At 47.1% G+C, this 15,427-nt stretch overlaps 1 long non-coding RNA gene across 1 annotated transcript; it reads right to left on the bottom strand.

Annotated features, from left to right (window-relative positions):
• Positions 1 to 3,276: 3,276 nt before the first annotated feature.
• Positions 3,277 to 7,362, bottom strand: LOC116231837 (uncharacterized). The gene is made up of 2 exons (XR_004167539.2): positions 5,795 to 7,362; positions 3,277 to 3,491 (listed from the first exon to the last, which is right to left on the bottom strand). It is a non-coding gene; the product is annotated as an uncharacterized LOC116231837 (long non-coding RNA).
• Positions 7,363 to 15,427: the final 8,065 nt, after the last annotated feature.

Genomic DNA, 15,427 nt, shown 5'->3' with positions numbered 1-15,427 from the left:
ATTTGGCCATCCTTTCTTATTGGGCAGCTGCTGGTAAGCTTGGGATGGAGAATAAATCATGTCACACAACGACAGTGACAACAGCTGGAAAAATAGGAATCATTAAAAAAATAATAATAATAAAAAAGAAAGTGTTGCTAAGAGTTCCCAGCCTCCAAAAGCAATGTCTGCAGCGTGTTCAGGAAGGACCTGAGCAAACAGCCAAGCTGGCTATGAAGTTGGGGGAAAAAAAACAGATGAGAAAACATCTTTAACACACTTTCATGCCTTCTTTTCCTTTTGTTGGCATAGCTTGGGAGTTTCCCCTGTCAGTAGTAAGCATCACCCTGTGGTCTCTCATGCCTGGGGAGTGGCCACAGAGGAATGCTTCTTGATAGGAGCAGTGTTTCCAAAATTTTATGTTGCATTTCAAAATAGCAGCAGGTGAACCTTGGCTTACAAAACACTGAATGCCTGTGTGTTAGCTTTCATCTCAAACTGCCCCAGAACTGGGGAGAAATTCTTTCATTCATGGTGTTTTTTTTTTTCTGAAGCTTTTGCACTTTTTTTGTTCCTCTTGAAATTTGAAACTTCAGTTCCCAGTAACATCTCCAAAGCTGAGCTTTCTCTTGCTAAACTGAACCTTCTTTCAGAGCTTTCAAATACCTCTTCTCCAGTGCAGACTTTAGCACTTCTGTCGCTCCAAGGACATCAGCAGTCATCCAGACCAGCATGTTCCACAGCTTCTCACCCATTCCTCCAGCTGCTCGTTCCTCTCCACCTTCAAGGTGCACAACCAAGCCCTGAAACCTTGGAGAACCATTCCAGCTGCTGAATTTGCAATGGACTGGGAGGAAAACCACCATCCATTAGCACTTCCTTTTTTCCTTCCATCCCAGAGATGAGGCAACACTGCCTATTTTTTTAGTTGCTCAAGTTGCTGCCTGCAGGAAGGCTGTGTTGGCATGATGAGAGGCAATTGCAGTGTTTTGGGGGATAGGCAAGGACTTGTTTCTCTTGGTGTTTACTGATCAGAAGGATTCTTTCCCACGGGTAACTCATCCCTGTTAGGTGAGGATGTCAGGACATAGACAGTGGCATCCAAGGTGAAGATTTTGGGGCCCCTTACTGACTCTGAGAGGCTCTCACTTACATCTAGGACACCCACATGCATGCACGAGTGAAGGTGCCTCCAAATTTCTGTGGTTTCCTTACTGGAGCAAAGCCATGGGAGTGGTGGGGTTTGTATTAAACATGAATTTCCTCCTCTTATGGAATGTTTATTCCCAATGCACAATTTTCTGCCTGCTTTCATTCATCCTCCTGCAAGAGTTTGTATATCTGTGATCTTCCCCTAAATTTCCTGCCTAAGGTTTGCAGCCTGGGGACCTCCAAGCAGGAAACACAGAAATGAGGAAAAAATCAAAGGTGGCCCAAAATGGCTTAAATTGAACAAACGTGGCTGTGCAGCAGCATCCCACGCCCCACAGCTGCTGGCCTCACACACGTGCAAGATGGTCCTGAGGAACAGGCAGGGTCTGAGTGGCAGGTACTGGAAGGAAAAGGAGGCTAGAATCCTCTGAGGGGTTGTATCTGCTGAATCTCACTCAGTTAATGCATAACAACATTCGACTACATGCAACTCAGCTCACCCCGATGCTTGCAAAGGAAAAGGAGACTGCATTTATTACAAAGCCAGAATGATCTCCTTTGCACAGCTTTCACATGGAGGATGTGTCAGGAGCCAGCTGCTGCGTGCTGCTGGAGCTTCATTTCTGGTGTCATCAAAGCCAACGTAAACAAGCGGGTTATCTTCAGCTAGCATTATTCAATATAAGCCTCATATTGTAATCATCTGTAAACAGAAAGTCAAGGCGAAGGCAAAGACAAGCACCATCCGTGCTATGTGGCCACTTCTTTGGATGGACTGTTTGCACCGAGTTGAGTTTGGGGTCAGGCTGGAAGAAGCAGAGCTCCTAAGCCTGGATGCTGAGGTTTTGATGTGAAGTATTGCACTTAAAATAAAGCAATTAAGAGAGAGTTTTAACAAAAAACAAAAAACAAAAAAAACAACAAAAAAAAAAAGGCGTGAGCTTGTTGTGATTCAGGAGTCCCTTGACCAAGGAGGTGATGCCAAGCAAGTCTTCTCTTCACATATGGAGATGATGGGTCTCAGCCCCAAACCAGTGGGGAAGGCTTTGCTCCACACCATGTCTTCTTAAAGAATGACAAGAAGTATAAGCACTATGGCTTTGAGGGATGATTTTGGAAGAAATTGGCAGTGACCAGGACCATTGACATGCGAATATTCATGGAACATGAGTGAGAGTGGTGGCCAATGGATATCAGTGATGAGTGGTGTCTCTCAGGGTCAGTACTGCTCTTCAACATCTTTATCAATGACATCAGTAGTGGGATTGAGTGTGCACTCAGCAGTCTATGGATGACACCATGCTGTGTGGTACTGTCGACAAGCCCAAGGGATGGGATGCCATCAGAGAGACCTAGACAGGCTGAGCAGTGAGCCCAGGAGAACCTCTTCAGGTTCAACAAAGCTGAGCGCAAGGTCAACCCCTGGGTTGCAGCAACCCCCACTATCAGTACAAGCTGGGGATGTAAGGATGGAGCACAGACCTGCCAAAAAGGACCTGGGGTACTGATGGATGGCAGCTGGACATGAGCCAGCACTGTGCCCTCACAGCCCAGAGAGCCAACCGCATCCTGGGCTGCATCAAAAGAAGCGTGGCCAGCAGGGTGAGGGAGGGGATCTGCCCCTCTGCTCTGGGCTGTGAGACCTCACCTGGAGCACTGCGTCCAGATGGGCAGTGCTCAGTACAGGAGAGACATGGAGCTGCTGGAGATGTGCAGAGGAGGGCTGCAAAAATGAGCTCAGGGCTGAGAGAGCTGGTCTGTGCAGCCTGGAGAAGGGAAGGTTCTGGGAGACCTGAGAGTGGTCTTCTGTATCTGAAGGGGCTGTAAGAAGGAAGGGGACAGACTCTTCAGCAGGGTCTGCTGTGATAAGACAAGGGAAAATGGTTTCTAATTAAAGGAGGAGAGATTTAGATTGGACATAAGGAAGAAGCCTTTTACACTAAGGAAAGTGTAAAACTAAGGTTGCCCAGAGAGGCAGCGCATATCCCATAGGTGAGCACATGAGGTCGGATGGGGATCTTGCTCAGCACCTCCCTGTCAGAACAATAGCATGTCTTTATCTGAAATGTGTCTCCACCTCGATCTGAAGAACTCCAGAGAACTGGAGGAAGCAGCTTAATGTCCGAGAAAAAGGAAACCAAAATCTCAAACAAAGGGAAAAGTTTATTAAGGCGTTACCGAAGGCAGTCTGTCCTGGAAATGATGGTCAGCATTGTTTAGCTTGATGGAAAGGCGTGCCGCACATTAAGAACCACGTGTACAGGCAGTGCTTGGGTTTGCAGGGCATTTTCATTGCTCTGGCACCATTTCTTCAGGCTTTGTCTCTGAGAAACATGCTTGGAAGGGGAGCATCATGGTCCCTGGAGGGAGGTGGCACAGGAAAAGCTGAACACACCCTCCTTGCACACGGTGACTCATATGAAGACATGTGTCCCAACCAAAGGTCACAGGGGCAGAAGTGTCCCCTTCCTGGGGCTGCCATGCCTCAGTGCCCAATGCCCCATTCTCCCAGCTCCTCAGCCTCACCTCTGTGGCACCAGTGAGAGTGGCAAAGCAATCAGCAGTCAGCTGCATCTCTGCTGCTATGGTTAAATCACAGCTCGTCATGCTGTGAGCCGACTGCAGATTGAACCCTTTAATTCATCTTTATATAACGGGGCAGCACAGTGGACCTTGGAGAGCTTTTTGGGAAATGGGGCTCTTGCAGGCCCTCAGCATTACGCTGCCTTTCTCCAGCCATGGGGTACACCCCAATTTTCCCAGTGCTCAGCAGAGGAGCCACGCAGGAAGGCAAAACGCTCCGCACCACAAAGCACTGTTTCCTGCAGGGAGGCACCCTGCAATACAGGAAAGCATCAGCAGTTTTCTACTTGCTATCGCACACTCAGGGCAGCCCTGCTGCTGTATCCACTGTGTGCCCCCTTATGGCCCCACATAGCAAAATATCACATTAAATAAAAATAAGAAGCAAACATAAATCTCCTCTGTGGAAAGCCAGCAGGGCTCAGAGGGAAGAATACTGGCGTAGAGAACCTAGCATGCTATTCCCCAGAGCTGTAGGATAAGTGCCTGGCACTGCTGCTCCAAAACCTCACTGCTGAGCATTGACACGTCAAAGAAAATTCAAAATCCAGAGATTTTTCCAGCATTATCTCCCATAAATCTATTCATATAACTGTGCACATATCCCATACAGCCCATCTGTGCCACACTGGAGCTTTGTCCATGTTGTGTGAGCTGAGTTTATCCCAAACCAGCAATTTGGGGCTGTGCTGTTCTGATAATCTGGTTCCAAAAACTCGCTTGTTCATTTGATAAGGACCCTTAGGGCTGTTGTGGCTCTCAGTTCAATATGAGGTTGATAATTACATATTTTCTGGTTATCTTTGGGGAAATACTGTCTGTCTGCAATGCATCATCACAATATGTGGGTGTTGGAAATGCCAGTCCTCAGGGCATGGGTACAGGGAAAGGAAATCTCAAGCAGGAGGTGCAGCTCAGCAGCCAGACTTTTCTTATTCTATTTCTGTGTCCTTTGCACAGCTTAGTTTTAGCCTGTATTTTAGTGATTTACCAACAGGTGACAAATCCATGTGTGCTGGAGCTGTGGGATTGCATTAGTACCATTCACATGCGAAATCTTTGCTATTTCACTGGGGTGCCTTCTGCTCAATAACACCTAATCCCAGTGAATTCTCACTCAATAGCCTGATCCTAACTGGACTGGGCTCGGTGCCCCTGCACAGCCGCTGCGCTTCAGCTGAGGGCGGCGGTGGGAGCCTCAGATAAGCATCTGGATCCTGCCATTGTTATCCCAAAAGGAGCAGCAGGAGGAGAGAGGTGGGGAGCCAGCGGCGGACCTCAGCAGCCACGGCGCTGAGCTGGACACTTTGTTCCTCTTTCTGGGAGGAGCAAAATTCCACAGCCTTAAATCATTCAGTTCGCACAGGATCAAATAATAACACCAGAAGTTATTCAGGTGCGAAGGAGATGCTCACAGCCGCATCCCCTCACCCATCCTTCTGGCCACCTGCATGCCCCAGCCCCAGCCAAGCCCAGATGGAGGCAAGTACAGCCTTCCCACTGACCTCACTCCCCAAACATTCCTTCCCCCTGTTTTCGCAGGAAGGAAAGGAGTGGAGAATTAAGGATGGGACGCACAGAAGGCTTTAGGGAAAAATGCGTGCCCTCAGCTGCCTCACAATGTGCTGAGCCTGCGCCCAAAGGCTTGCCTGCAGCTATGGGATGCCTGGGGATCAGCTCCCCCCAGTGACAGCCTTATGGCCTTATTTTCACTTAAGATTGTCCTTTGCGCTGAGGCTCTGAGTTCCCATGTGACCATCCTTGTAAAGCTGATTCATCTTTGTTAAACACCTCCCGAGTGGTTTGGTGTCATTTTCAGAAAATTACTGTGAGATGCTGAAAATACTGACTGAGAGAAGCTGTTTCCAAACATAAAAAAAAAAAAAAAGAAAAATTCAAGCAAGACCCCAGATCACAACAAGGCCATAGAAAAGCTACACACAGGCACAGGGCCACGGTATTTCTTGGCATCTCCTGGCACATCCATGGTGCACCTCTAATCATCAGCTCCACTCCTGCACAGCATCCTACGGGGGAAGGAGCAGCAGAAAACAGATGGTTTTGCTTCACCAGGAGATACCTGCAAGGTGAGGAAGCCAAGAATGAGACTGCAGCATGTGAAGCCCACGGTCCCGTGAGAACATTCCCCGGGATGCAGTGGGAGCAGCTGACGTAGTGCCAGAAAATGTGTGTTGTGGTCCTCGCTCCATTGCCATGGCAACGAAGTGCAGAGCTTTGCTCTGACATCAGCAGCGAGGTCATCGGCATCTCGCCTCCTCCCTTTGGTGCTGCTTTCAGCAGGGCTAAAAGCTGTCCCGTGAGAAGGGGCTCGGGGACAATGACATGTGGTGGACGAGAGGGCAGCATGGGGTTGACCCTGGGATGTCAGAGCTGTGACAGCATTCCAGTGCTGGCATTCATCCCCTCTTTGCCTGAGGGTTGTCCCTGTGTGCCCCCTGCCCACTGTCTACAGGGGATAAGAGGCACCTGCTGTGTCCCAGCTGCTCCCGTGGATGCCTGGTGTCCTTTCACCAACACAAGCCCCTGCTTCCAGAGCTCATGTGAGAAAAATGAAGTTATTTTTGTCCATGTGTGAAAACGGCTTTAAACTGGCAAGCCAGATGGAAAAAATCATGAAATTAGACCGTGTTCCAGGACTCCTTAAAGGCCATGGTGATGGCAAACACATCTCCGGGGAGTTCATCAGCCCCGGCACTGGGTGGAGAAGCTGGCTCAAATCCTGCCGGCTGTGTGCAGCACTGCCCTGGTGAGCACCGGGAACAGCTCACAAGCAACTTCAAGGAAATGTCATGAGCTGGATGATATTTTCTTACTGAGACAGAGGAAGCAAAATGAGAAATCATGAGAAGGCAGAGCCGTCTACGGTGATGTACATCAGGCAGGGTTGGGATCTGCTGGTGCCAACTGCAGTATGGGGCAGCATGTCCCCACCTGTGCTACCAGCCCAGAAATGAAAGGAGCCAAATTGACTTCCCCAAGGTTACAAAGCCTTGAACAGAGCAGGGGCAACACCTGCTGTGCTTCTGCAAAGCTCTCCTTCTCCCAAAGGTCCCTTCTCCCTGTGGGTCCTGGCAGCTCATGCTGCCGCAGAGACATTTTGGTGCAAGCAAGCAGGTGCTGTGGCCAAAGCGCAATTATTGCTCACATTCCCAGGAATGAAAGGCATTCTTTACTGCCGTCTGCAGACACAATGTTTGCACAAATTAAAATCTGTGACAGTGAGGATCCCTGAGATTTCCCAGTGCCACTGATTTTCCTTCATATTGGCAGCCCCGTAGGCAAACCTTTTGGGAAAATTTCAGCAAAATTCCTTGACCTCTTTCCCAAAATGAGCTAAGGAAAATGATACAATGGGAAGCACAGAGCCTGACTGGGAAAACCCAGCAGGGACATGGGCACAAACAGCCAGCATGAGTGCTCAGTATGCCCTTCCTCTCCTGACCCTCTGAAAGCAATACAATTGCATACAAAGCCTGCCACTCTGCTCTCAAATATATTTCTCCAAAACCACAGCCTGTGGGAAGCAAATAGAGCCCAAGGATGATGCTGAGGTGCTTGCATGAAGTCCCTGAGCCAAAGCCAAAGGGTGCAGTCAAGATAGGGTCCTGCATCACGTTATCAACTTTGGCAACATTATCTAACAAGCAGCAATAGAGAAAAGAAGCAATTTTGGTGCTAAGTTGCAATGCACAATCTGAGAAAAGAAAAAAAAGAAAATCAAAGCAGAAGCCTCAGCTGGATATCAGCCAGCACTGTTGTGTTCAGCCCCAGTGATGCTGGAATTTAGCTGTGCTTTCCTTGCAGCATCAGAACAGGCAGGCATTCCCCAGCAGCAGGGTCAGGGTGCATTTAAGGCAGCCTGGGCACTCACACACACATGGACACTAAAGATGCATTTAAAGGTCTTCACTGCAGGGGAATTCAAGTCACACTTGTCTCCCTATGCATTTTGATACCTATGCAAGGCAGCATTACTTGCACACTCGTGTGACGTGGGCTCTTGCTACCCAGCCAGTGTGATCTGAGTTGAGTTCACCTTGTGATGTACAGCTCTGAGGGGTCAAGAAAGGGATATGCACATTTATTATGTAGAATAATAAAATACAACTGAAAAAGCCCTTCAGCAGATGATGTTCTGGGATTCTAATTAAAGTGAAGTAAAACTCTGTAAACTCGAATGCCCTCAAGGGAACACTTAACTTTCTCCACTCTGGCTCTTCTATAGCTCTTGAATTTGCATGTTCCTGGAGTTCTGTAATCCTTCAAGATCCTTAAGTGAAAGCAGATGCTTTTAACAATGCGCTCGTGGCCTGAGCAGAAGTCACCACTGCTTTGTTCAAAAGTGTGAGAAGTAGGGAGACTTTTTTCTCTTTATATATATATATGTATATATATATATATATACATATCAGTTATTTGCCTGGAAACACATCTATCTATTTCATTTGCACATTCGTAGAACAGGAAGTCCTGCTTGGTGCTGCCAGCAAGGAAAATTGGCTGCCAGACAGTGCCACACAGCTGTTGGATATGGGCACAGAGCTGGCAAACAGCCGTGACCTTGGGGTAAACCTGTATAGGCCTTGTCTTATTTCTTTGCCTGGACGTAATGGAACCAAAGGTGCCCAAGAAGCACGGCAAGGCCAGATCTGCTGGGCACCAGCCCCATGGCACCGTCAGACCTACGAGCAGAATGAGTTCCAGTTCTTTTCCTTTGCTGACCTTCACTATGACTGTCTAAGGTAAATAATTCAGTATTTCCCACTTGCATATGGAGCCTTTGGGACTGGGAGAGGGCAAGGGCGGCTTGGTGGAAAGAAAAACTCCTTGGTAGGATTCCAAAAATAACCAGTTTGCTAGCAGGACAAAACTTCTGTTCTTCGTTTAATGACCGAGCTGGGAACAAACACTGATAGATAAAAAGGGATTAATGAGTGTTTTTAATGAGCTCAACATTCCACTTGCAAAGAGCAATGTTTGCTGCGGACCACGTGGAGATGAAAATGTCCCATGTTTCTCCAGCATCATCCTGCAGGATGCAGTTCAAGGGAACTAGGGGAGGTGGAATAAAAGGGAAAGGTGGGAAAGAAAACTGCATTGGGCTGGTTCTGTGCCCAGCAAAGCCGAGTTAGGGAGGTATTGTAGCTAGACTAGATGCATCACATGCCTCCAATCAATCTGCTATCTAATAACCTAATGGGAAGCATAAAGTCAGTATTATTTAAACAGTCCAAAGCTTTTGTGACCCTTGTTCTTTTTGATAGGTGATAATTAATCGTGAGGGTTCCTGGTAGGAACAGAGGTGATGCTGCAAATTACAGACCTTCTGAAGTTAGTGTCAACAGATAACGTGATAAACTGTTGCAAAAAAAAATAGAGGCTGGGAAGGCTCTGCAGTTTGGTATCCATGTGAACCACGTATTTGGGAGGCAGGCTCCATCCCTGACCATTGCTGGCAAACGTGAGGTGCTTCACCAGCTGCCACTGCAGGGAGCAGCAATTTGCTGCCAAGCGTTTCCATGCCCTTCTCCGTGCTGCTGCTGTAATTTGCTTCCAAACCATCCCTCTGCAGCGAGAAGCAAGATGAGAATGCATTTATCCAGAGCTTTACAACTGCGAAGAGCCTTCTCTGAGCCTGACAGAAAATGCTGCTGACCTCCAGTTGCCACCGCAAGACGATGGCTGATTTATCTGATCCAGCTGCATCTCACATCACCAAAAATTGGCATTTTGGGACTGCACTGTAACGGTGTGTAGGCAGCTGAAGGCTACCTGATGCAGCTTTCCCAAAGCAGCAAATGTAGAGGTGATATTGGGGTATAAATTCCCTGAGCATGGGCTGCAGGTGGCTGCTGTCACCTACTGTCACCAATGTGTGGGCAATGTACAGCCTGCCCTCTTCAAGCAGCTTTCTCCCATCATCGTGCCTTCCCAATGTTCTCTCTCCCTTCTCCTTCTGCAGTGTTTTTGCTTGTTTATCTGTAATTCAAATCACGTGGATCAGGTTTCTTGGATGAAATCCCAGAGCTCTGCATGTGGCTCCTTGTGCTGACGTTAACCCAGATTTCTGGCCAAAGGAACAAGCCCACTGCAAGAAGTCTGTGCTGTGGGATCCCAGCAGCTATAAGCAGGGATTGTCCTCCTTCTGCGCACCCACACGTAAATTCATGCCAGCATGCTTTGACCATTGGCTCTAACCAATTCTTGGGACATTTTGTTGTCCCACAGCTACACCTGCAATACAAGAAAGGCAGCATCTATGCTGAAAAACCACGGGCAGGCTGTGTGTGAAGCCACTCGACAACAGAATCAGGAAGGCATCCAAAGAAATGGGCTCAGGAAGGCTCCCCATGACACGCGCTGTGCAGCTGGGGATGCAACCTTCCCAAACACACAGACAATGACTAATCCTCCAAAAATATTTTGCCAGGTGTTTATTTCTCCAGGCAGCTGCATTTGGTGTTTACTCATCGTGCAAAACCACCACGCCCAATCTGGTGATTGAAAGGACATTTCTCAGCCCAAGTAGGGAGCGAGCTATCGGTTGCTGGAGGTATGGGAACGCTCAAGGCAAAAAGTTCAGCTCCTTGAACATCACTGGGTCCAGACATCAGTTCTGGCCCTTCAGAGAAATCAGATGCAAACCTAAATTCTCCGCTATTGTCAAAGAATTTGGATTGATAGACCTTTCCCATGGTGAGACCATTCTTCTGGGCCTGCTTTCCCACTTGAATTAAGGTCAGCAGCACAGCTTCTGGGGATCCACAATGGTGCAGAGCAGGAACTGCGGTGCCAGAGCCAACCAGCAGGCACCAGGTGAGTTTGGAATCAAGCAAGGCAACATAAAGGGATCAACTGAAAATTCAGCTGTCACTGCAAAAGAGCCCTTGCCCATCCTATTTGGAGACCAAGCAGATTTCCCTCTGTCCCACCAGCTCTGACTCTGCAGAAGCCTCTCATGGGGCCCTTTTGTTTGGCTTTTTGTGTTTCTTTCTTGAAAAATCCCATCAGTTGACTGTTAGGATCAGGTGAAGTTTGTCTGGCATCACCTTTGTCAAGTCAGCAGCTATGTTAATGATGTCTTGGTCAAAATAAAGGATAACATTAGCAGCATGAGGCTGGGACTGCAAATCTGGCCAGAAATTGCAATTTTCTTGGCGTTAAGAATAACTTTGATTTTCTGCTTTATTTCTTTTGGCTTGGAGCAAGGTGCTAATATTAATTTACTCTAAAATCCATTTGGCCCTATACAGGAGAGGAAAGGAAAAAAATAAACTGTTTTCTCCCCCTTTGCTGATTACATCTTTTATTAATATGTAAGTGCCTGTAACTAAACAGGAGGCAGTTTCCAACAGGAGAAAGCATCAACATCCTGATATGCATCCTGTAGCTATCAGCAGTGTCTGCTGGCCAGAGACTAAACATCATCCACCTGCTTTGTAGTCTTGACAGACCTCTTTCACTGAGCCCCAGACTCAGCAACCTATTTAAATATAGGTTTGACTGGAAACAGGAAGAGTTATGGAGTTAAAAAAAGGTTCACATACAGAAGGAAAACTTGGCTGAGGTCTCCAGAGCTGCATCAGACCTTCAGTGCTTCCTAGAGCAGGATAGGAAATCATGGGCTCGCAAAGGCAATTGCTGGGGGAGATGCCTGTAGTTTATTACGGGTTAAAATATCTTGCTTCTCTCAAAGTTACAGGGCGAAGCAAAAGGTCACAATGTGCCAACAGCTTAAATATGTGTAATAAACAAGAGCACATAAGGGATGAACTGCGTGGGGGATTTATTTGGTAACATAGCAAACCATTTGCTGAGGCACCTCTTACATCTTGTTTCCCATCCGCCTAGCACACCACTTGTCAAGAGCGTGGTGTCAGGATTGCAGTGAATTAACCCAAAAGCAGCCCCTCTAAAGCCATGGGAATATATCGTGTCGCAGGGGCCTGAACGCAGGGGTGAGCTGCAAAGTAAAAGTAGATGGAAAAAGCACTGCTTCCCATAATTCACACATTCACCGATTTCCAAAGCCAGGAGGAGCTGTTAGTCCGTCTCACCTGCTGTCCTGTTTATCACTGACCGTGCTGTGTCACCCTGAGTGAGGTTCCTTGTGGCTATCTGCAGCCTCTCTGCTAGAAGGGCATTAACAATCAGCCAGAGGTAAAGAAGCTATTATTTCCTCTTGGTTTGCTCTAGCACACAACCTCTCTCCAGCAAGACCCTGCCTCGCTGAGCAGTGCATTCTGTTTCCCTTTAGTGTTGTAATACCTCGTTTTCAAGGAAGAAAAAAAAAAAAATCAGACAAAGAATTTTTGTCAATCCATATGCTTATCAAGTGACACCAAGACCTTGGAATCTTTTTTCAGAACATACCTAACTCCAGTTTCTTTTGACTTAAAGCAAAAGCAGTGTAAGAGGGAGTATATACGGCATCTTTGATTTGTAGCAAAATCATATGTCAGAATGTATTACGGAGAATTGCATTTGAGGCTAACCAGTATGTACCACTGACACAGAGACCAAAAGTCTGCTGTTTGTTTCTCATTAGGACTTTGTCTGGAATTTGCGTTTGTAGACTATGCTGAAAGCTCTGTCTCCATTTTGGGGACAACACTAAGGTTTGCTGAGTGGTGGCTTGGCTCCCGTTCAGGAGAGCTTCAGCTTCATCGGCTCCAAACTTGGGAAAAATGCATTTTGAAGCCCTCTCCTCCTCAAAGGCTCTGGCAGACACGTGCTTGGATTCCTCTCAATGTCACAGTCATCTGAACAGCATGGGATGAACTTTCTCCCAAGGAAACTGTTCAAATTGGACTTTTTATGTCCTTTCCAGTATAATCTGATTTCTGGCTCCTTAACAACTTAACTCCTCTTTTTCCTCTCTCTCTGGCAAAGGGGCAGCCCAGCACTGATCTGCTGACAGCTTGTCCCTTAAGGACACCCTTCATGGACCTGCTCCATCCCCGCTCCCTGCTTGCAAAGGGGCTGGTGTTGAGCCCCAGCAAGACACAGGGTTAACTTCAGATGGCCTGGGCATTGCAGTCCTTCCATCTTGCATTCCAGGAGGCTGGGATTGTATCAGTGAGAGACCAGTTGTGCATTTCAGAATGCTGCGAATGACAAGCTGAGCTGCAGGGCTCTTCCCAAAGTCTGCAGCATCCTCTGGCGGAGCCACAAGGAAAGGATTGCTGCCCAGAGGAGAGGTGGAGTGAGGTTTTGTCTTGCATTGCCAGGGCAGGGTGTAGGGCTTCTCAAAATGTGTCCTAGCTTAAGTCATCTGCAAGCACAGCTTTTAGAGCAGGTCTTCTTTGGAAGAGCTGTAATAACAGATGTTTTCTGGGAGGCTTCACACAAGCCCTAGATTTCAGGAATCACTTTGCATGACCACTCCAGCAGTTCTCCCTCTGTCAGGAGCCTTTTTCCCTTTGTGCACTTAGTCTTGGGTACAGCTTTCCTGTGGGCTTCAGAGAGGAAGGAACAGGTCAGCAATTAGCCTGGGATTTGCAGCACTGCATTTCCATTCCTCACTTTTCTTATCAAAGACCTTGGTGCCCAAAAGCAGGACTGGCATTCACAGCGGAATGACCTGGCTGGCCGAAAAACTTGGCTCAGATCTGGTTCCCAATGTTTCCTTTTTTCCTGGTCTTATTCACCATCATCAAAGCCCAAGGCATTCACTCCCAGGCAAAGGAACAAGATAAAATCTGGCTTCCCAGGCTGCGGCTCTCTTCTGGACTTTGCAGTATTCTGGCTGGGAGGATGAAATGAGTTGTTGTGTCCTGCTGTATTACAGCACCCCTGCGTTGAGATCAGTCATCCCATGCACAGGGCACTCAGGTTCAGCATCTTCCTCAGCCTGAGAGGATTCAGACACCTCCCTCCCAACACTCAGCTGGTTTCATCCCTCCCGTTGAAATGCTCAGAAAAGAGTTCCTGATTTAGAGAGAGCAAATAAGCCACTTGCCCTCTTTCTTTCCTTCCAGAAATTAGGATACTTCTTAGAGATGAGGGAGACAGGGCTTGAGATTCTGTCCTAAGAAGCCATGGAGTAACTCATGAACAACACTCAAGGTACATTTGAGCACCCAGGACACGTGGAGAGCCAAGTTCTTCTTCTCTGACCTCAGAAATACACTACCAGCAGCAGGAAATCCAGCCTACCCTGCTCCCTGAAGGCCTTCAGCATGCAAAAGCAATGTTCAGAGAATTCCTCCAAAGGGGACCCACAAGGATTGACATGCAGCATGACCCCGTACAACAGCGCTGCCAACTTTTTGCAGTAATTCACTCAAGTCTTGTGAAAGCAAGACTAAATTGGACAGGAGTCTGGCACTTCATCTTCCCTCCCAACTCCTCTGGGTGAGAACTGTTGAACAGACCAGGTTTCAGATAAAGTAAAAGCAAACACCATTCCCCTGTGCTAAGATATAGGAATATTATCCTGACATTTTAGCATGGATCACTCATATTGCTGCTCATTCTTTCTGCTCCTAGAGCTGTATCTTGACAATAGAAACATTTTCCGAATACAAACAAAATAATCAGTGATGAAAACCAAATTCACAGTGGAAGCACACACTCCTCAGTGGGAAATCCATTAGACAAGATTTGCCTCTTGGCCTATACAAGCCTAAGTCAGTTGAATTTCCACCGGTTATTTTTATTCTAAATATTTTTATTCTTTCTTTCCGACAGTAGTCTTGTTGCCACATAACTGTGTGAATGTTTTCTAATATTTGGCTAGTAGCCTGCTAATTACAGGATCCAGGTTCAAACTTGTGTAATAGAAGTACAGAAAAGAAAGGTTAAACAGCATGATAAGTCCCAGTGATGCTGGCCTCATGGCGAGATCGTAAATTGCAGAATTTGTTTTACTTCAAGGAATTACAATCATCATCCAACATTCTTGCAAGCTAAAGATTAAAACTTCCACTTGAGCTAACATAATAGTTTCCACGAGGAATTTATCTGTGATTTGTATTGGAAACAAGACTTGTGTGTTTTAAGTGGTTGGCAGCCCACAGAGTGAACCTGTCACATCCATCAGCTGTTTAAAATCAATTCACATGATAAAGGACAGCTTGTGGTGTGCCTTTCCAGCTGTCGGGTTACAGACAAGAAGCAGTCTTGTCCTGCAGGAACAATGGCTGCAGGAGATGTAAGCCCCTGACCACACTACTCCGAAGACCAGGTTTACCCCACAAAAGCTTATGCCCTTGAATTAGACATACAGTCACTATAAATCTAATCACTAGAAGTAATCAATCAGTATCCATACTGGGAGATGTGGAGGGCTGGATCTAGCTGTTGGAGAAAGCTACGTTGTGAGGTAAGACATTTATTGATGCTGGGAAACAACAACGTGAGGAGCCATTGGCAACACGAGTAATTTAACTACACCCTATTTGAGATTTCTGAGTAAAAACAGAAACTCTTAAGGCACAGAACTACTTGACAAAGACACATTAACTTGACATCTTCTGCAGCCTGTCTAAGACTGTGTTCTCTATAACTCAGTGAGATGCATGGATGGGTCCTCCAGCCTTGCTGGTGCCCAGACAGCATCAGGCAACTCAGTGCCCTTTGCAAGCCCATGGGCCATTTCAAAATCAACCACAAAGACCATTCTCTTAGACACTGGTTTTTCGTTTCAGGTTGTTTCTCTGTTTGATGGCTCTGGCACTAATAGATTTCA

The sequence above is a fragment of the Phasianus colchicus genome, chromosome 2 (assembly GCF_987193195.1).
Source record: "Phasianus colchicus chromosome 2, bPhaCol1.hap1.1, whole genome shotgun sequence".
Classification (NCBI taxonomy): domain Eukaryota; kingdom Metazoa; phylum Chordata; class Aves; order Galliformes; family Phasianidae; genus Phasianus; species Phasianus colchicus.
Note: the sequence above shows the minus strand (reverse complement) of the source record. Positions and strands in the feature narration are given on the sequence as shown.